We start from the raw sequence: 21,420 nt of genomic DNA on the forward strand, positions 1-21,420 counted from the left end.
GCCAATGCTACAAAAAATATTGAGAGATAGTTTAGATACACAAAGGAAAAAATAGAATATAACTTGTCAACAATAAACCAGCAGATAACAGTTATAACAGAGTGTTCTATCCCACAATACCAGATTAAACATTATTCTCAACTGCACATGGGACATTCTCTGAACTAGACGAGTTACTATCCAATAGAATAACATGTCAACAATAAACCAGCATATAACAGTTATAACGATTAATGTAAATGGTCTCAATACACCAATCAAAAGAAACAAACGGGAAGAATGGATCAAGAAACAAAATGGAAAACAATACTTCATGCAACAGGAATCCAAAAAAAAGCAGGAGTAGCCATTCTGTTTGCAGACAGTGTCAACTTTAAATCAACAATGATCAGAAAGGACAAAGAAGGTCACTACATACTTGTTAGGGGAAAACTCCAAGAGGAAGAGATAACTATCTTAAGTATATATGCACCAAATTGCAGGGCACCCAGTTATACAAAACAACTACTAACAGAAATGAAAAATCAAATTACCGGGAACAAAATTGTAACAGGAGACCTTAACACACCATTAACACCAAGGGACAGATCAACCAGACAGAAAATGAGCAAAGAAATAACAGAACTGAATCACACCTGTGAACAAATGAACTTGATAGACATACACAGCATGTTCCACCCAACAACATCAGAATATACATTGTTCTCAGCAGTAGACGGGTCATTCTCTAAAACAGACCATATATTAGCTCACAGAACATATTTAAACAAATGCAAAATAGTTGAAATCATCCCTTGCATCCTATCAGATCATAGCGCTTTGAAATTAGAAATTAATGATAAAAGATACTGAAAAAATCCCACAAACACATGGAAACTGAATAACACACTCTTGAGTAATCAGAGGGTCACAGAGGAAATTAAAGAAGAAATTAAACAATACCTACAAGAAAATGAAAATACAGACACAACTTACTGGAATATGTGGGATGCAATGAAAGCAGTCCTCAGAGGAAAATGTATTGCACGGATTTCCCACATCAGGAAAACAGGACAAATAAAAATAAACTACCTGATGCTATACCTCAAACAGCTAGAAAAAGAGGAGCAAGTCAAGCCCAAAGCCAAAAGAAGAAAAGAAATTATAAAAGTCAGAGCAGAAATCAATGCAATAGAGACTAAGAAAACAATCCAAAGAATCAATGAATCAAAGAGTTGGTTCTTTGAAAGAATAAATAAAATCGAGAAGCCGCAGCCAATATTATTTTTAAAAGGGAAGAAAAAGCTCAAATTCATGCAATAAGAAATGAAAAAGGTGAAATCACTACAGACTCTACAGAAATACAGAAGATCATAAACATCTATTTTGAAAACCACTACTCTCAAAGTTATGATAACACAAAAGAAATAGACAGATACTTAGAAAGATATGAAGTACCAAAGCTAGGTCAAGAGGATGTATAACTGCTGAATAACCCAATCACTATTAATTAAATTGAAAATATAATTAAGTCCTTACCTGCAAAGAAGAGCCCAGGCCCAGTTGGATTCACTGCAGAATTCTACAAGAAATACAAAGAAGACCTAATGCCGACACTCCTCAAACTATTCAATGAAATTGAAAGGGAAGTAATCCTTCCTAAGTCATTCCTGGAAGCAAATATTACTTTTGTACCAAAACCTGAGAAAGACCCAACTAAAAATGAGAACTATAGACCAATCTCCCTAATGAACACAGATGCAAAAATCCTCAATAAAATATTGGCAAATGGGAAGCAGCAAATCATCAAGAACATTATACACCATGACCAAATGGGATTTATCCCAGGCTTACAGGGATGGTTCTACATATGTAAACCAATAAATATAATACACCATATCAATAAAGCCAAAAGTAAGAATCACAAGATCATTTCTATAGATGCAGAAAAAGCCTTCGATAAGGTCCAACATTCATGCATAAGAACTTTACAGAAAATTGTAATAGATGGTCTTTACCACAATATGATAAAGGCCATCTAGGACAAACCAACAGCCAGCATCATACTAATTGGCCAAAAATTGAAAGCCTTTACTTTAAAATCAGGCATAAGACAAGGATGTCCTTTATCACCACTCCTATTTAATATAGTACTGGAAGTACTAGCCAGATCAATTAGACAAGAGAGAGAAATAAAAGGTGTAAAAATAGGAAAAGATGAAGTTAAATTGTCATTGTTTGTAGATGACACGATACTCTACATAGAAGACCCCCTAAACTCAATTGAAAGACTCTTAGATATAGTAAATAAATTCAGTAATGTAGCTGAATACAAAGAAATCAATAGCATTCCTATACACTAGCAACAAAATCACAGAGAGAGAAATAAGAGAAGCCACACCCTTCACACTAGCAACCAAAAAATGAAATATTTAGGAATTACTCTTACGAAAGAAGTGAAGGACCTATATAGGGAAAATTATAATACACTGAAAAAGGAATTGAAGATGATCTCAGAAAATGGAAAGACACCCCTTTCTCATGGATAGGAAGAACAAAGATTGTGAAAATGGCCATTCTCCAAAAACTGTTATAAATATTTAATGCAATCCCAATAAAACTACCATAAACATACCTTATAGATCTGGTGAAATCACTCCTAAAATTCATCTGGAACCAGAAGAGATCTAGAATAGCAAAAGCAATTCTAAGCAGTAAACGCAAGGCAGGAGGCATCAGAATCACTGACTTGAAGTTATACTACAAAGAAACCATGGTAAAATCAACATGGTACTGGATTCAAAACAGAGCCGAAGATCAATGAAAAGATTAGAAGATACAACCACAACTACAAACACACTCAATCACCTTATCTTTGGAAAGGAGCCAAGTAGGTTCACTCGAATAATGACAGTCTCTTTAATAAATGGTGTTGGAAAAACTGGCTCTCCATTTGCCGAAAACTAAAAGTAGATCCATGCCTATCACCATGTACTATATTAAAATCTAAATGGATCCAAGATCTGAATAGTAAAACAGAAACACTAAATCTATTGGAAGACGAATTGGGTAGAAACCTTGAAGGTATAGGGGTAAGTAGAGAATTCATGAACAGGACTCAAACTGCACAGGCAATACTTACCAGAATAAATATCTGGGACCACCTCTTATTAAAAAGTTTCTGCATGTCAAAAAAAAAAATCTCCAACATAGTGAAAAGAAAACCTACCAGCTGGGAAAAGATCTTAGTGAACTCCCCCTCAGACAAGGGACTTTTGTCTAAAACATATAAAGAATTATAAAAACTCAGACCCCCAAAATTCAAAGATCCAATCCAAAAATGGGCATCTGAGATGAATACGCACTTCTCAGATGAAATACAAATGGCAAATAAATACATGAAAAAATGTTCATCATCATTGGTCATTAGAGAAATGCAAATTAAAACCACACTGAGATTCCATCTCACTCCTGAAAGAATGGCCAGGATCAAGAAAACCAACAACAACAAATGCTGGAGAGGCTTTGGGGAAAAAGGAACTCTCATGCACTGTTGGTGGGAGGGTAGACTGGTACAAGTTTTGTGGAGGTCAGTCTGGAGATTTATCGAAAAGCTAGGAAGTCCCATTTGTTACAGCTATTCTACTTCTAGGCATATTCCCAGAACTGAAAACATCATACCCCAGTGATATACTCGCACCTATGTTTATAGCAGCACAATTTGTAATCGCCAGATCTTGGAAACAACCCAAGTGTCCATCAGCTGAGGAATGCATAAAAAAGCTGTGGTATTTCTATACAATGGAGTACTACTCAGCTGTAAAGAAGGATCACATTGAGATATTTATCAATAAATGGACGCAGCTTGAGACCTTACTCATAAGTGAAATAAATCAATCTCACATGTGTGAATACCGAATAGTTTCCTTAGTGTAGGAAATGATTCAAATATATAAAATATTTGGTAATCATGTTTCCCCATTGTGTGGCCTTGAAGCCTAAATTTTCACTTATTAATTGCAATGGCTTTATTCTGGGCTCCTTGATATTATTGCCTGTGTTAAAATGAACAGCTATTTTGAAGAAAACAAGACATCATAATAACAAGTGCTGATTTAATACCATCTTGTTTTCAAGCGCCACCAAACTATGGCTCTTCTGACTCCATTGGTTTTATCATGTTGCATCTTGCTGGATTTTATTATATGTGATAGTACAAACAAACATTGTTATAGGCAAAGAGATAATATAGAAACCATTGTTCATTTTCTGTTAGCTGGTTCTAAATACCCTACAATGCTTTCATCCACTTGAATGGTTTACGCTGTCTTGATATGTTTGATGCTATAGTATATGAAGTTATATTCAAATATTTCAAGGAAAAAGACACTATGGTAACTACTATTAAGTCGGGTTATTTTGTGGTGAAGCACTAGATTGCTCAAACTGTCATGCTTTGACCTGTATTGTTATGTTGTTCTGTCCTCTTTTATTTCAATCTCTCCCTTATTTATTAAAAAAATTAGTTTTTAAAAATTTTTGTAATTAAGGGGACAAAATCAAAAAATTTAGCAGGATATATTATAGTAACATTTTGATTTCCTATTAACTTGATTTGAAATCTGTAATACTCCCACTATCTTGTTTTGACTGATTAGACTCTGTTCTGTTCCGTATGATAGTATCAAGTTTGAGGGTATAGGCAACTACTTTGAAGGCAATAAGATTCAGTATGATACCCATTCTGGTTTGACTATTATCTTCTTTTGAAATCCTGTAATGTTTGCATTGTTTAGGTTTCATTGGTCTTGTTCTGTACTGTCTTATTCAACTCTATAATAACTAATGAGATAGACAATTCTTTTTAAGGAAGCAAGAGGTATGGTAACCATTGTTGATCACCTTGTACTCTGTTTTTACATCATGTCCCATGTCTATCCTTGGTTTTGACTGACAGCTTTGTTTTGCCATATTTGACTATTCTCTTCCAAAAAAAAAAGTAATAAGAACTAAGGAGTAATTAAACCCAAAATGTGTACATTGTGTTGTAAAAAAAGAGAAAAAAAGTGCTCTAAAGGATATAACTGCAAGTGTGTTTAGGGGTGTTAAATAGTTGACCATATTAATGTTTTTGGTTGGATCATTGAGCACAACTGTTTGCAGTCTCACTGTTTGAATGTCCATTTTGTATACTTTGTTATTGTGACTTGAGCAACTATCTCTAAGATAATAATGTGTAATCTATTAATTGGTGATTTCTTACTTTTTTTTTTGTAGTTCTGTATTCCTTGTACCTTTACACTGTTTTGTTTTGTTTTTTATCTTTTTACTTTTAAATAAAATTGAAACAAAAGAACTTGCTTAACATGTGTGAGGTCCTGTCTGCAGCATCACACACACACACACACACACACACACACGCACACGCACACGCACACGCACACGCACACACACACACACTATCTATAACCTTCTGAAAACACATTTTTCTTTGTTTTCATCACACTGGATTTTCTTGACCCTTGCTTCTCAGTCATTTTCAATTTGAATTTTGTGTTTTGGATTTTTTTCTAAGTTCTTTTCTTTCCAACTACCGTTTTTGTGTTGTTATTCTTCAAGACATGTTCTACCACTCCTTTTTATTTATATTAAATCTTGAAAATTTTTAACCATTTTTATCTCTTTGAATACATTATTAACATTATTTCTATTGCTGCTTTCTGCAACCTCATTAGATACTTTTTAGACCTTCTTATTTATCTTAGTGTCTCTACTTCTACCAGATTATTTTCCTATCTTTGTCTTTATGCTTTTTACTTGTTAATATTTGATTCATTTTCCAAGTTACATATTCTTTCGTCACTCATGTTTAACCTATCCAAGGAGATGTTACTTTGTACTTACATTATAATATTTTCCTCTTGTCAAAGTTCATTTGGATCTTTTTTCCAATATATCTGATCAGCTTTAAAAGTTTCTTTTTTAATCATTATTAAATTCCCTTTTACTTATTTTATCATATCAAATATACTTATTTGATACCCAATATCTGATCATTCTTATCTTCATGAGTCTCTGTAAGTTTGTTTCTGCAGCTCTCCAACCATAACAGCTGTTTCTTTGCAGAGTTAGTGATTTTTTTCCACTATGAGCTCATGGTCTATGGAATTTCATCTGTTAGAATTCTTTGAGACCACTTTAAATTCTTCCAGATAAAATTTTCATTGACTACTGCAATATGCCTAGGGGTGCTATTAACCAAGGACCATCATAAAGTAACTTTTATTCTTGTTGGTTTTGCAGTCACAGAGATGGTATTCTGTTCCCTAAGGTGCTTAAATGTGGGCATGTGGTTAGGAATTCTTAGGAAAACCACTTTTTCCCATAATTCCTAATCAAGTAAGTATTATTATGAAGAGATCAGATATTTTTTGGGCCATTCATTGAATTAGCCTTTTCACTAGAGAATTTTGACTTTTTAATGAGGTCTGTAGTCTTCCTGACTGCTTGGAAGTCAGGAAGCAGTCTCCAAGCAAGTTGAATTGCTTGGATACTAGGTTTTATCTTTTAATTTTGTCCAACCACACATTCCTTTAATACTGACTCTAATCTATCAGAGATATGCAGATACTCCCAAGAAAAACTCCACCTTGATCACCTCCAGAAAACCAGGCTTTATTTTCTGGCTTCTTGTCATTTCCTTACTTAACTTCTGCTTAGCTCCATTTTAAAAATAACAGTTTCAATTGTGTATCCAGATTTTTAGGATTTCTTTGTTGGAAATAGTTTCTCCACAAACCTATTCAGTTACCTAACGCAGAAAACATTATCTAACTTAGTAATGTAACTGGACAGTTTCATCCTGTTTAGACTGTGTTAGTTTACATTCTAACTTTCCCCTGAGCTTCAAATATGACAACAATTGCCTACTGCTCCATGTTAATCACCTAATTTATTGTCTGCTCCCATATTTTTCAAATTTACCTTTGTCTCATACCTATTCTCTTGATCAGGGGTACAACAATCTACTGGCTCCATCAGGAAAGAATACTGACATCTGCTTCAGCTTGTTCTATCATACTCTGTCACTTACCACTTCCTGTCATTGTCAAGAATGAAATTATTTCTGGTCAGTTGCTTCTAACTCTATTCCTCTAAAAACCTTCTAGTTTCTTACCCATCCCTCATCTAGATAATATCCCTAGTTATGCCAAGTGGACTTTGATATCTTAGCTATTTGATACCATTTCATTTTTGAAGATGCCACTAGAATTTTCTTTCAAAATCAAAGATCTGATCATACCACTTGCCTGCAGTAAAATCATTATTGACTTGTCATTACTTATTAAAGCAATAATAAAATTCTGACATCTTGACTTGGTGATCAAAGTGTATGACAATGAGATTCCAATCTTTCCAGTTTTTTTGCTGTGGCCACTTATTCTGTGATACTCATAATGCTTTAGTTATGTTGTGTTTGGCACCCTGAAATTTAACTCATTTACTTTAAATATATTTCTTTCCATTTTCACCTGCTAAAATCCATATTTTCTAGAGTGTACTTCAATTTTTACTTTCTTTATGAAGCTTTCTCAGAAATTAATTACTTTTAATCTGTGCTCCTATAGTAGTTTCCTTGTATCTTTTGTCAAACTTACCACGTTGTACCTTTTATTAGACCTCAGTGAGCATGCTTCCTTTCCCTACCAGCTCTGAGTTCTTGAAGGCACTAGACTTACATACCCTGGCTTCAGAGGGAAATAAACCAAGCTCAACCCTTTTCCCCATCATTAGCTGTGTGGCTTTGGTTTAACTTCTCTTTATTTCCTCATTTACAATGTAGAATATGCAGCAGTGTGGTAAGGCTGGAATCATGTAACTCATGCACAGCCATTAGCACTATGCCTGGTGCAGTGTAACTGCTCAGTAACTATTTGTTATTTTTTAAAAGTAGGTGCTACAGCTCGTTAATTTTTCTGTCTCCCCAACAATTTTTCTAGCTAGTCCTCTTCCTTCACTACTTCCCATTCCAGGGCTTTACACAGATTAAGTAATCGCTAAATTCTTCATGAGCGAATGCTGAAAATATCACAAAGCTTTTATAGAGAACATTTGATTCAGTCTGGGTAGAAACAGTTCACGTTTGAATAAGACACCAACAGATGAGTGTTTATGGGTTGTCCCAACAAGATGCATCAATGGAACATGCTGTCTGAGAAGCAAAGAGCAGCCCCTTTCAGTATTGTCTGAACAAGCTGGCATTACTAAGAACAGTAAAAAGAAAGGCTAGATTTTATATCCTAAGGAAGCATTTGGAACATAATAAGAAGTGTAGGCTGAGAAAATGAGCCGGCTCTTTGAAAACCAAGTATGGCTACCAAAGTAAATCTTATGCACAGCCAGGCCATATGTGAGCAACAGGGGCCAGAGTTTTGCAAAATCTGTTTCCCTGGCCTGTGGTGAATTTTGAATCAAACTCACTCAGCATTTTGCTGTCTATAGACACAGCACATTTTTTCTCTAAATCCTCACTCTCAGCATGCTTAGTAACCAACATTCCTGATAAAAACCAGTGAAACCAAATGAATTATTTTGGGGTAAGATATGAAGTTGGTCTTCCCCCATTACTTGTTAGAGCACCAAATATATTTATGCTTAATACTTTACATATATTACAATTACCAGTATTCCAAAGCTAGCATCATGGGCTTGGTTTTCATAATTTTTTCTGTTATATTTTTAAATCTATTATTTATTTTTATTTTTTGTTTATTTCTATTTATTATTTATTTTTATGGCAAACCTTTCTAAATGTTTTCAGTAAGGTTTGCATAAAAGTGAAAAGTTTCAAAGTCCATGTTTTTATTTTTAACGCTTACTGATTATATCTCACATAGCTCCAAGTTCATCAAAACACTCAAGGTATTTTTATACATGCTTTTAAGCTTTATTTTCCCATGAATTTGAGAAAGATTTAGACTCTTGCCATTCTAAGCTAACTATTTTAGTAATGCTGAGCTTTATCATGTAGAGATGATAAAAATGGAATTTTCCTTTACCCTCACAGAAAAGATAATTCAATGGTATTTCTGAAATCTGCTTATTACCCCTTGAGTAAAAAGACACAGAACAGCCCTACTACAAGACACACTTGAGGTGACCCTCTGCATTGGCCCCCTAATATGCAAGAAATTCAATTAAATGATTTTGTTCTTTAAGCCAAAAGACATACAAATATCTTGACTGATATTTATTTGTATATGTAATCTTTGATTCCAAACCTGTACCTTTGATTGTAAAATTGAATGACTCAGAATACAGTCAGCATTATGAAGTTCTATCTCCTAAGCAGTTTTTTTTTATTTACAGATAAAAAAAGAAAGGAAATAAAATTTTTTAAAAAGCAGTAAAAGGGTACAAATAATACAGAATTTCAAGGAAAAAATACAGTGAGATATCACTAGTTAGTAGGTTACATATTGTCATCTTTGAAATAGTTGTCCAAATTATAAAATTAAAGCATGCAAAGTGAACATTCATACAATGAGATTGCAGACAGTGCCGATCAATCATCCAACAAAAGTTCAGTAATATGGATTTGTATCCTACACACTCAAACATGCATGCAGTTATATCCCTTAGACCACCTTCATTTCCTCTCTTTTTAATAACAATTACACTTTTTGGGTTTTTTTGTTTTGTTTTGTTTGGTTTGGTTTGGTCTTTTTCGTTTTTATTGGTACCAGGGATCAAACTCACGACTGCCTGCTTGCAAGGCAGGCACTTATGCCACTGAGCTAAATCCCAAGACCCATTTTTGGGGTTTTTTTACTCCCACAATTCTTATTATTTTTTTGGAGAGAATAAAACCTAACGTGGCTAAATAAAACAGAGTCGGTTAGAGCAAAAGGATGGGCATAGTACATGATGTAAAAATAGAATATCAGGTGATCTAAAATGGTTACCATTGTGCCTCTTGCTATTTTTTTAAAAAGTTGCCTATACCGTCAGGTATAATGGAGTTGATCAAAACAGTACAGAACAAGATCAATAAAACCTACACTGGAGACCTTAGAGGATTTCAAAAGAAGATAATAATCAAACCATAAAGGGCATCTTAGTGAATCTTATTGCCTTCAAAGTGGTTAAAGCAGTTTTCTTTCACAGACTCTGTCCTTACTTTTCCTTTGTTTGTGCTGTTCTCAGCTAACTATTGAAGGTTTGGCTGATAAGGCAGAAGGGAGAGGGAGACAGACAGAGAGAGAGAGACAGAGATAGAAAGAGAGAGAGACAGAGAAAGAAGAAGGAGGAGGAAGAGAAGGGAATGTAGAAACAGTGGAGCACGGCACAAGCAGCATGCCTGGCTTTTGACACAAATAAACCAGGCTCAAATCTTGGAGCTCTAAAAAGAATTATGCCAGGATGGGATTTCATAGCTTAAGGTGTTATTCATTATGTTTTAGAGAATTTCTTTAATACCAACAGTCCTTACTATACAAAGGATTGTTTTTTTCATGGCACAACTTCAGCTCTTTGATCGCTTCTGGGAAACATAGTTTGTGAGTGGTTTATAATCAGAAGGGTCACCTCAGCAAAGTTATCTGCAGGGTGGTATGCAGAACCTCTAGCTCCAATTTTTGCTTAGAATTCACTGAGTCCGTGATGAATAGAGTGGAAAATTTTGTTTCTTGCTACACATTATGGCCCAGATAGGGTAATATGATCTATAAAAGGGACCTATAAAAAAGCAGTGATAGCTATTCTGCTTGCAAAAGCTGTGAGTTTCAAACTAAGAATTTTGAAGAGAGATAAAGAAAGTCACTACATTTTTGTCAGGGAAAACTTCAAGAATAAAAGGCAAAAATCATGAATATATATGCATTGAATATGGGAGCACAAAACTATGTAAGACAAATATTAATAGACGTGAAAAATCAAATAACACAATTTTAAAGAAGGACTTTAATAGCCCATTGTCACAAAGATAAAAATCAACTAGACACAAAAATCAGCAAAGAAATAGCAGAACTAAATCAAACTTGTGAACAAATGGACTTAGATGTATACAGAGTACTGCACACAATAACATCAGAATACACATTCTTTTTCAACTGCACATGGAGTGTTCTCTAAATTAGACCATATGCTAGCCCAAAGAATGTGCTTAAGGAAATGCAAAGAAGTTGAAATTGTGCCACGTGTATTATCTGACTACTATAGTCCAATGAAATTGGAAATGAATGACAAGAGAAACAACAAAAGCTCCATAAACACATGGAAATTAAATACAACCCTGCAAAACAACCAATGAGTCACAGAACAAATTAAATAAGTGCTTAAATGATATATACAATTTAAAAATGTACATACAACTTACCATAACATATGAGAAGTAATGAAAGCAGTCCTGAGAGGGAAATTTATAGTGGTGAATTCTCATATCAAGAAAACAGAGTGAGCACAAAAAACAAACTAATGCTACATCTCAAACTTCTACAAATAGAAGAACAAGTCAATCCCAAAGAAGAGAGGAAATTATAAAGATCAGAGCTGAAAATAACACAAATGAGACTAAGAAAACAATACAAAGAATTTATGAATCACACATTGGTTCTTTGAAAGAATAAATGAAATTGATAAACCCTTAGCCAACTTTATTCAAGAAAGAAAAGAAACCACTCAAATTCATACATACAATAAGGAATGAAAAGGGTTAAATCACTACAGATCGTGTGAAAAAGCAGAAGATCATCAATACCTACTTTGAAAACCTTTTCTCTCATAAGATCAAAAACAAAGAAATGGAGAGATTTGTAGAAACATATGAATTACCAAATTGGATCAAGAAAATCTAAAACTTCCGAATAACCCAATATCACTTAATTATATTAAAAATATAATTAAAAACCACTCAAAATACCCCCTGGACCTAATGGAGTAATAGCTGAGTTTTACAAGAAATTTAGAGTTGATTTAATACCAATAATCCTCAAACTCTTTAATGAAGCTGAATTGGAAACACTCCAATTTAATTCTTTCTGGGAGGTAAATATTAGCCTGAGAGCAAAACCAGAGAAAGGCCAACCAAAAAAGAAAATTACAGACCAATCACTCTAGTAAACAAAGATGCAAAAATCTTCAATATAGTACTAGCAAGCAGAATGCAGCAAACCATCAGGAAGATTATATGCCACAACCAAGTGGGATTCATCCCAAGAATGCAGTAATGTCTCACCATATGGAAATAAATAAACAATCCATCATATTAAGAGAGTAAAACACAAAAATTGCATGTTCATTTTAAGAGATCCAGAAAAAGTTTTTTAAAAAACACAACACGCACGATAAAAACCCTAGAGAAAATCAAAATAGTTGGTCTCTACCTCAATCTGATAAACCAACAGCCAACATCATACTACATGATCAAAGTCTGAAAGCTTTAACTAAGGGACAAAATAAGGTTGTCCACTACTAACACTCCTATTCAATATAGTTCTCGAAACATTACCCAGAGCAATTAGAAAAGAAAGAGACACAAAATGAATAAAGACAGGAAAGGAAAAAGTTAAATTATCCGTATTTTCAGTTGACATGATGCTCTACACAGAAAACCCCAAAAACTCCATCAAAAGTCTACTAGATTTAATAAGTAAATTCAGCAATGTAGCTAGATACAAAGTCAACACTCAAAAATCAATAGCATCCCTGAATACAATAACAAAGTCACTGAGAGTAAAATTAGGGAAACAACACCCTTCAAAATAACCCCCCAAAAAGTAAATACTTAGGAATTAATCTAACAAAGGAAGTAAAAGAATTATACATTTAAAATTACAGTACTCTGAAAAAAGAAATTGAAGAGAATTTCAGATAAAGGAAGGATATACCTTGCTCATGGGTAGGAAGAATCAACATTGTGACAATGGCCATTCTCCCAAAACCATTATACAGATTCAACGCATTCTCAGAATATCATTAGTACACCTCAAAAATCTAGAAAAACATTGATAAAATTCATATGTAACCATCACAGTCCTAGAATACCAAAGATAATCCTGGATAACAAATGCGAGGCGGGAGGCATCATAATCCCAGCCTTTAAATTATACTACAAAGATACTATAATAATACCAGCTTGGTATTAGAAATAAAAGAGACCTGAGGATCACTGGAATAAAACATAAGACACAGGCACAATTACTAACACACTCAGCCACCTTATATTTGACAAAGTTGCTAAACATCTTCACTGGAAGAAAAATAGCCTCTTTAATAAATAGTTCTGGGAAAACTGGCTTTCTACATGATGAAGACTTAAACCAGACCCATGCCTAACACCAGGCACTAAACTAAAGTCAAAATGGATGAAAGATCAAAATATTGAGACAGAAGCACTAAACCTAAATGGAAGGCAAAATAGGTAGAAATCTTGAGGACATAGGGTAGGCCAAGTGTCATGAGCAAAAAAAAAAAAAAAAAACAAAAACAAAAACTGCACAGTAAGTATTTCAAAGAATCAATAATTCATATCTCATCTTATATAATTCAATTTCATATCAAGAGAAATATTTAAAAGAGTGAAAAGAAAGCTCACAAAGTGGGAAAACATTTTTTTAAATTTTATTTAAGGAGAAAAAGAAAAATGCAGAAAAAGGCTACAAGTTTTACAGATTTACAGAAAAAAATAAACAGTAGGAAATCACTACTTAATGGATTACATATTGTCATCTTAGAAATAATTGTTCAAGTTACAAAATTAAAGCTTATAAAGTGGACATTCCAACAGTGAGACTGCAAACAGTTCTGTTCAATGATCCAACAAAACTCAGTAATATCATTATCTATCTTATACACTTAAATATACATGCAGTTATATCGTTTAGAGCACTTTCTTTTCCTCTCTTTTGTACAATGACAATTACACATTTTGGGTTTTGTTGCTCCCACAGTTCTTATTACTGTTTTGGAAGAGAGTAGAACCAAATGTGACATAACAGAACAGAGTCAGTCAAATCAAAAGGGTGGACATAATAGATAATGTAAAAGCATAATACAAGGTGATCAACAATGGTTACCATAATGCCTCCCGCTATCTCTAATACAATTGCCTATATCACCAGTTATAATAAAATTGAACAAAACAGTAAAGAACAAAACCGCAAAACCAAAACATTGGAGACATTATAGATCTTCAAAAGTAGATAATAGTCAACCAGAATGGGTGTCATAATGAATCCCACTATCTTCACAGCTGCTGCCTAAACTTTCGAACCTGGTACTATCAAGCAAAACAGAATAGAGGAACATCAGTCAAAACAAGATGGTGAGAGCAATACAGGGCTTTAAACCAAGATAATGGAAAGTCAAAGTGGGTTACTATAATATATCCTGCTATTTTAAAATTTATTTTTCCCTTAATTAAAAGGATAAAAATTAAAAAGTAAATAATAAAATGGAGATTGAGATAAAAGAGGGCATAACAGCAAAACAGCGCAGATCAAGACATAATCATTTAAGCAAAATAGTGTTTCACCACAAGATAATCCTGACATAAAAGTAGTTACCATATTGTCTCTTTCCTTGAAATCTTTGAGTATAACTTCGTATACTGTAGCATCAAATGTGTCAAAACAATGTAAAACCATTTAAGAGAATGACAGTATTACAGGGTATTTAGAATCAACTAACAGAAAATGAACAATGGTTTCTGTATAATCTCCTTGTCTATAAAAGTTTTTGCTTATACTATCAGACATAATAAAAACCAATAAGATATAACCTATTTAGACCAATGGAGACAGAAGAACAAAAGCTTGATGAGACTTCAAAACAAGATGATACTAAATCAGTATTGCCTATTAAGATGTCATTTTCTGCAAAATAGCTGTTCCTATCATCCAATCTTCTCTGCCTCATTTCTGTTGAGCTCTGTCAGCTGTCCCTCAAAGAACTTTTACCTAGAATGGATAAAAGATTGAAAAAATCAGTCCCTCCAAATTTAAATACCCAATCCAAAATGGGAATTTGAGTGAATATATAATTTTCAGATGAAGAAATACAAATGGCAAATAAATGTATGAAAAAAATATTCTTCAACATCTTTGGTCATTTGGGAAATGCAAATTAAAACACTGAGATACCATCTCAATTCAGAAAGAATGGCTAACTTCAAGAAATTGACCAATACGAAATGCTGTTGGGAATGTGGGGAAAAAAAACCCTTCTCTATTGTTGGTGGGAGTGTAGACTAGTACAACCACTGTGGAAATCAGTATCAAGATTCCTCAAAAAATGAGTGTTAAGCCTAAGTTCCATTCAACCCAGCAATTCCCCTTATGGGCATTTTCCCAGAAGAATGAAAACATCATACCATGGTAATATATGTGCACCCATGTTTATAGTAACACTGTTTATAATAACTGAATCTTGGAAACAACCCAAATGCCCATCAACTGAGGAATGAATAAAAATGATGTGGTACTTTTATATAATGAAATAATACTCAGCAATGAAGAGTGATAAACTCAAGGCTTTTATAGGTATATGGATGCAACTAGATACCATACTCATAAGTGGAATAAATCAGACTTTCGTATGGTAACACCACATCGCCTGGCTAGTGTAACAAACTGAAAGGGTAAATAAGATCAAAAGTTTCCATAGCCATAGTAAAAGAGAAAGAACCTCTTCAAAGGAAAATTATATTTTTTGATCTATCTCACATGTCTGTATCTGGTAGCCTGAACAATTAATCTGAGGATAACAAAATGCAATATAACAACCATTGTGAAATTTCTATTATCTTGTTTTGATATCCTGTATCACCATTGTTTTTTGTTGTTGTTGTCATTTTTCTTTTTGTTCTTGTTTTTCTTTTAATTTTTTTTGTTGGCTTCTTGATTTTTCTGTGTTTTTTCTCTTTAAAATAAAAAAAAGGTAAAGCCTTTCTAAACAGTTAGATCGGAGCCTCTGGAAAACAACAAATCCTTCTAAAACTTAACAGTCATTGTTTTCTATTCTTTTCTGCTTTTCCTATGTGGTATCCAGGGAATCCTATTGGTCTGCAATTGTGCATTTTGGACAATATAATGTGTGATGGAGAGGAATATCAGAAATCCTCTTGGGACTTTCAGTCATACTACCCAGCCAGCTCATGGGGATACTTCTCCATCTCTTCCAAAACCCAGCCATTTGCACAATGCAAGAAAAGGAAATCATTCTTGTCCTATTCACTTTAGGCTGCTGTAACAAACTACCATGGATTGGGTGGCTTGCAAACAACAGTAATTCATTACTCAGTTGTTGAGAAGTCTAATATGAATGTGCAGGCAAATTTGATATCTGGTGAAGCTTAACTTTCTAGATTGTAGATGGTGCTTTCTCGCTTCGTTCTAGCATATTGGAAGAGGCAAAGCAACATGAGATCTGGGGTCTCTTTTATAATGGCTCTAATTCCATTAATTTGGGCTCTGTTTCCATGACCTAATCATTTACCAAAGATACCATCTCTTAACACCATCACATCTATATTTAAAATCTAACAAATGAATTATGAGGGAACAAAAACACTCCAACCACACCAATGCTACTTGAGTGGTTCATAGCCTCACCTCTGTATAGCAATCACTGGCGGTACTCTAAAAACACAGCCTGGTGAGGTGATTTCAATATACAGCCACCAAGGATTAGATCACTGTGTCGCACTGTGAACTTCTTTATCTGCTGACAGTGATATCTCATGAGGGCTCCAACTCATAGAGACCTATTGAGGTAAAGTCAGGGTTTGATAGATTTTTCTCTTTCAAAAATCTCCTTTGGGAGCCAGGGAATTAGCTCAGGGAATTACATTCAAGAGCTTGCCAGGTAAGCATGAAGTCGTGTGTTTGATCACCAGTACCAAAAAAATCTCCTTTGGCTGGGCATGGTGGCTCATCACTGCAATCCTGCAACTCAGGAGGCTGAGTAGGAGAACTGGCTCAAGTTTAAGTGTAGACTGAGTTGCATCGTGAGTTTAAGGCCCGCCTGAACTACATAGGAAAACTCTATCTCAAAAAACAATAATGATAACAACCTGGATGCAAAATCTTCTGACTGAACCTCAACTAGAAGTATTAGTAATATTAGCTTTTATTCTCTAGTAACTATGTATTAAGATTCAGATAACCTAGGAAGACCAATGTTCTTGTTGCCTGAGACTTAGGAAACTCAGATAGTAGCAGAGTTACTTGTTGCCTGAGACTTATACGTAGATAGTAACAAAGACACGAAAATGAATAGACTGCCCAAGATACATATAAGAAGCAGATATGAACCATATAATTATTTTCATTCTTACATTCTAAGAAGTACAAATTGGGAAAACATTCAACACTTAGGCAAGTTTTTCTGCAGGAATCTACAACTTACAGGGAGAATTGAACTTAGATAGTTTCTATTTACTTGTCATAGTCCTACAAAGAAAAAAGTTACTGTGGTTGGAAAATAACAAAAATAAAACACAAAAAGTTTTTTAAACTCCAAGTTCCATATGCACTAATGATCACTAGACCTGGACTGGTATGCATTATTTGAGTTTTGTGCTTCTATTAGTGACTATCAAGAGAGGTCCTTGTGTGTTTTGAGTGATAAATGGTAATAGAGAAATCTAAGGCCAAGAAGGAATCCCTTTCATCATATTGAATAGAATTTGCAAATGGATCTACTGCTGGCCAGGATGTGAAAATTTGGTTTGTTGGTGTTTTTCAATTGGAAGAAATTCACTACTGGCAAAATATGTTGTATTGGCATGAACATGTCTGACATGCCCAAGTCGAGTCTGTTTTCTGTAGGACAGTGCTGTTTGTTGTTTTCAGGTAGATAAGGATAGAATTATGTGTTGAGTCCTTGGTAAACTTTGATAAAAGGAATCCCGATCTTAATATTCTAATAAATACATTGTTAGAAAAATTATTTTTAGAAGAAATAAGAAATTCTAAGAGATTTAATGAGATTTGTAGGTAATTCAAGGCAGTCTGCATATATTTAATGCAAAGTAATAATGTGTATGGTAGTTTAGAATTGGCCCAAGGCTCTAGAGATGTAGCTCAGTAGTAATCACCTAGCTTGTGTAGGACCCTAGGTTTAACACATACTTAGCAAAGGGAGGGAATGTGACAAAGAGAAAAGAAGGGAACGGGGGGGGGGTGGGGGGGGGAGGAAGGCAAAGCAAAACTGAGTTTAGAATTACAGGAGGGACTCAAAATTCTGGTTCTCTTTCTTAGGAACTTGTGAGACCTTAGAAGTGTTATTCAACCTCCCCAATTCTCCTATCTGTATATTGGAGACCATGGTACTTCCTTGTTGGTTTGCTATGAGGATTGTAATAAATATTAGATATAAATCAAGATTTCTCAATCTCAGCCCTCCTGGTATTTGGAGTTGCATAATGCTTGGTTTTGGGGGCCTGTTCTGCGCATTGTGAGAAACATGGTAGCATTTTTATCCTCTAGCTACAACTACTCCTTCAAGACATGACCCCCAGTAATGGGAATATTGCTCAGTGGTAGAATTCATATTGGCAAGCATGAAGCCCTGGGTTTGAACTTAAGTAGCAAAAGAAAAAATCCTTTTTAAAGACATGACAACCAAAATGTCTCCAGACATTGATAAAAGTCTCCTGGGATGGGGGATGATGGTGGTAAAGCTGCACTGTCAACATCCAGTAGATACATGACTATTGAGATGTGTTGGTACTAGCAGACATCCACTAAGCATTAGCTATGATTATTAATAATATAGAAATTGCGACTATGTTAGGGATACTGAACCTTAAAGATATATATGTAGGATGAATTCTAAGAAAAACATCTCAGACTTCTTTCAGTTTGTGTAAACCACTTTTACTGCACTGAGAAAAATGTCTAAAAATATAATTTTCCTGCCTTAAATCTCCTGTTCCCACAAATCCTGCAAAACAGATATACTCATATGTTAGTCAACCATTTCAAACAATCATAAGTGCTCTAAAATAACTAACTTCTAAGTGACTATTTGTTAGGAATGGTGTAATTTTCAATTTTATATTGTTTGAGGCAAACATTTCTCTTCCATTGAATTCATTTCCCCTTTACTGACATTCATTGTCTGCAGAAAACCTCAACCCATACTGCATGGATATAATTATGGCAATCCACTCTGAGCTTCCTCTGCTACCAACGCCTCACCCCATTCTAACTTTGCTTTCTCCTCTGGCCTTTGTGCATATGAAAGGAAGAAGGCTCTTTCTAACAGGAGTCTTCGAGCCCTTGCTTCCTTTTTACCTGTAAGGCCTTGCTCTAGCATTTCCACATTCTTCATAACTTTACTTTTTTTCTCTCCTCCAGCTTTCTTCCATGAAGTCAGATATATTTCCTCCATCTAGAAAATCTCTTTGCCACTGACTTCTGCAGTTGCAATCTTATTTCTTTGCTACCTTTACAATGCTTCTGCTTCTTTTGTTGGCTCCTCTTTACTTACTCAGGCCTCACATGTCTGTCTTACTCACCATTATGTCATGAGATAGCTATTCTACTCACTCAACAAGACTCTGCTTCCCTCCATGCAGGAAAATGCTCATTTTCTGTCAAGGATTCATTTACCAACTATATGTGCTGTCATTTTCAAAATCTCTATCTTTTGCATTAAATCTATCTTCTGATCTTTTAATACATTTAACTGACTGTTTGCTGTATATATCTACTACGATGTCCAGTGGGTATTAGATAATTAGCATATACAAAGATGAAGACATCATGTGTTATCCTTAAAACTAAACCTTGATAAGTGATTCCTAAATCAGCATCCACTCAGTTGTCCAAGTCAAAAAAAAAGCTTTTAAAATGTATTTGATTAATGCGTCTTAATTTTATAAAATATTGGGTTTCAAATGTTTTTTTCCACTTATGCAAATTTTGAACATTTCCATCTCCCCATTACCCTCTTATTACTCCACTTTCCATACTCATTTATTCATTGCCTCTTGGTTACTAATGGTCTTTCTTCTATCTTCATGTCATCTTTTTTAGATTCCACATATTAGGGGAAAATGCAATGCATGTCTTTCTGAGTCTGGTTTATTTCATGATGCTCTATAGTTTCTTCCTGCAAATGACACAATTTTAATCTTCTTTGCAAATGGATAATACTCCATTGTGTATATATGCACCACATTTACTTTATCCATTCATAGTTGATGGACACCCAGGCTGATTCCAATACATGGGCTGTTATGAATAGAACTGCAACACACATGGATATGAGACATCCCTATAGCATGCTGACATTAATTTTTTTCAGGAATTATACTGGGGCCACATGGTAGTTCTATTTTTAGTGTTAGAGTTTTTTTAAGAACCCCAATACTGACTTCTATAGTAAGTAACTCTACTAATTTACATTCCTACCAGCTGTGTAGAGTTCATTTATCCCCATATCCTTGCCACCATTTATTGTTATTTGTTGGGTTTTTTTTATTTGTTATTGATGATAGTCATTCTCACTAAAATGAGATGGAATCACAATATAGTGTTTTGTTTTTTCTTGAATAGCTGGAGAATGAATCCAGACATTTGCACTGAGCTACATCTCTCATACCTTTTTATACTTTACTTTTGAGACAAGCTCTTGCTAATACTAAGTTGTCCAGACTTGGTTCAAACTTGCAGTGCTCTTGCCCCAGCCTTTCAGAGTACTGGTATTACAGGTGTACACCACTGTATCCATCTGGCTTGGCTCATACTGCAGTTTTGATTTGCCTTTCCATAATGGTTAAAGATGTCAAACATTTTTTCATATATGTATGGGCCTTTTTCAGAGGTTTTTTTTTTTTTGCTGTTAATTAGTTCTGAGTTCTTCATGTATTCCATGTATTAATCCTCTCTCTAAAGAGTGGCTGGCAAAGATGTTCTCCCATTCTATAGATGGTCTCTTTACTCTGTTGATTGTTTTCTTTGCTTTGAAGAAGCTTTTAAATTTGATACAGTCCTATTTGTTGGTTCTTGCTTTTCTCATGCTATTATAGACTTACTTGTGAAGTTTTTGCCTATGCCTATGGCTTCAAAGTTTTCCTCTATGTTTTCGAGAAATATGCACTACTTCATGAATTTACATGTCACATTTCCACAGACATCCTGCTAATTTTCTCTGTATGTTTCTGATTTCATTATATGTTCTCTCAATATGAGCACAAAACCTAAAAATCTAGGTATCTATCTTAATTATTCTCTCTTCCCAAAATTCCCACTGCCAACTAATTAGTAGAAACTTTCAATTATACCTCTTACATATTTATTGAATCCACTCATTCTTTTCCATATCTACCAACGCCACCATTTCATTCTTGAATTGCTTCATCATAACTGACTAACGTGACCTTGCTTTGCCCCAACCATATGCAATAAAAGACAGTTTTCTAAACTACAAACC

The 21,420-nt window shown here is 34.4% G+C and overlaps 1 non-coding gene across 1 annotated transcript; it reads right to left on the minus strand.

Annotated features, from left to right (window-relative positions):
- Positions 1–21,075: 21,075 nt before the first annotated feature.
- On the minus strand, positions 21,076–21,182 carry LOC111756143 (U6 spliceosomal RNA). The gene has a single exon (XR_002790624.1). It is a non-coding gene; the product is annotated as a U6 spliceosomal RNA (small nuclear RNA).
- Positions 21,183–21,420: the final 238 nt, after the last annotated feature.

The sequence above is a fragment of the Cavia porcellus genome, unplaced genomic scaffold (assembly GCF_034190915.1).
Source record: "Cavia porcellus strain 051 isolate PalLab524CR breed Dunkin Hartley unplaced genomic scaffold, mCavPor4.1 scaffold_3, whole genome shotgun sequence".
NCBI lineage: Eukaryota > Metazoa > Chordata > Mammalia > Rodentia > Caviidae > Cavia > Cavia porcellus.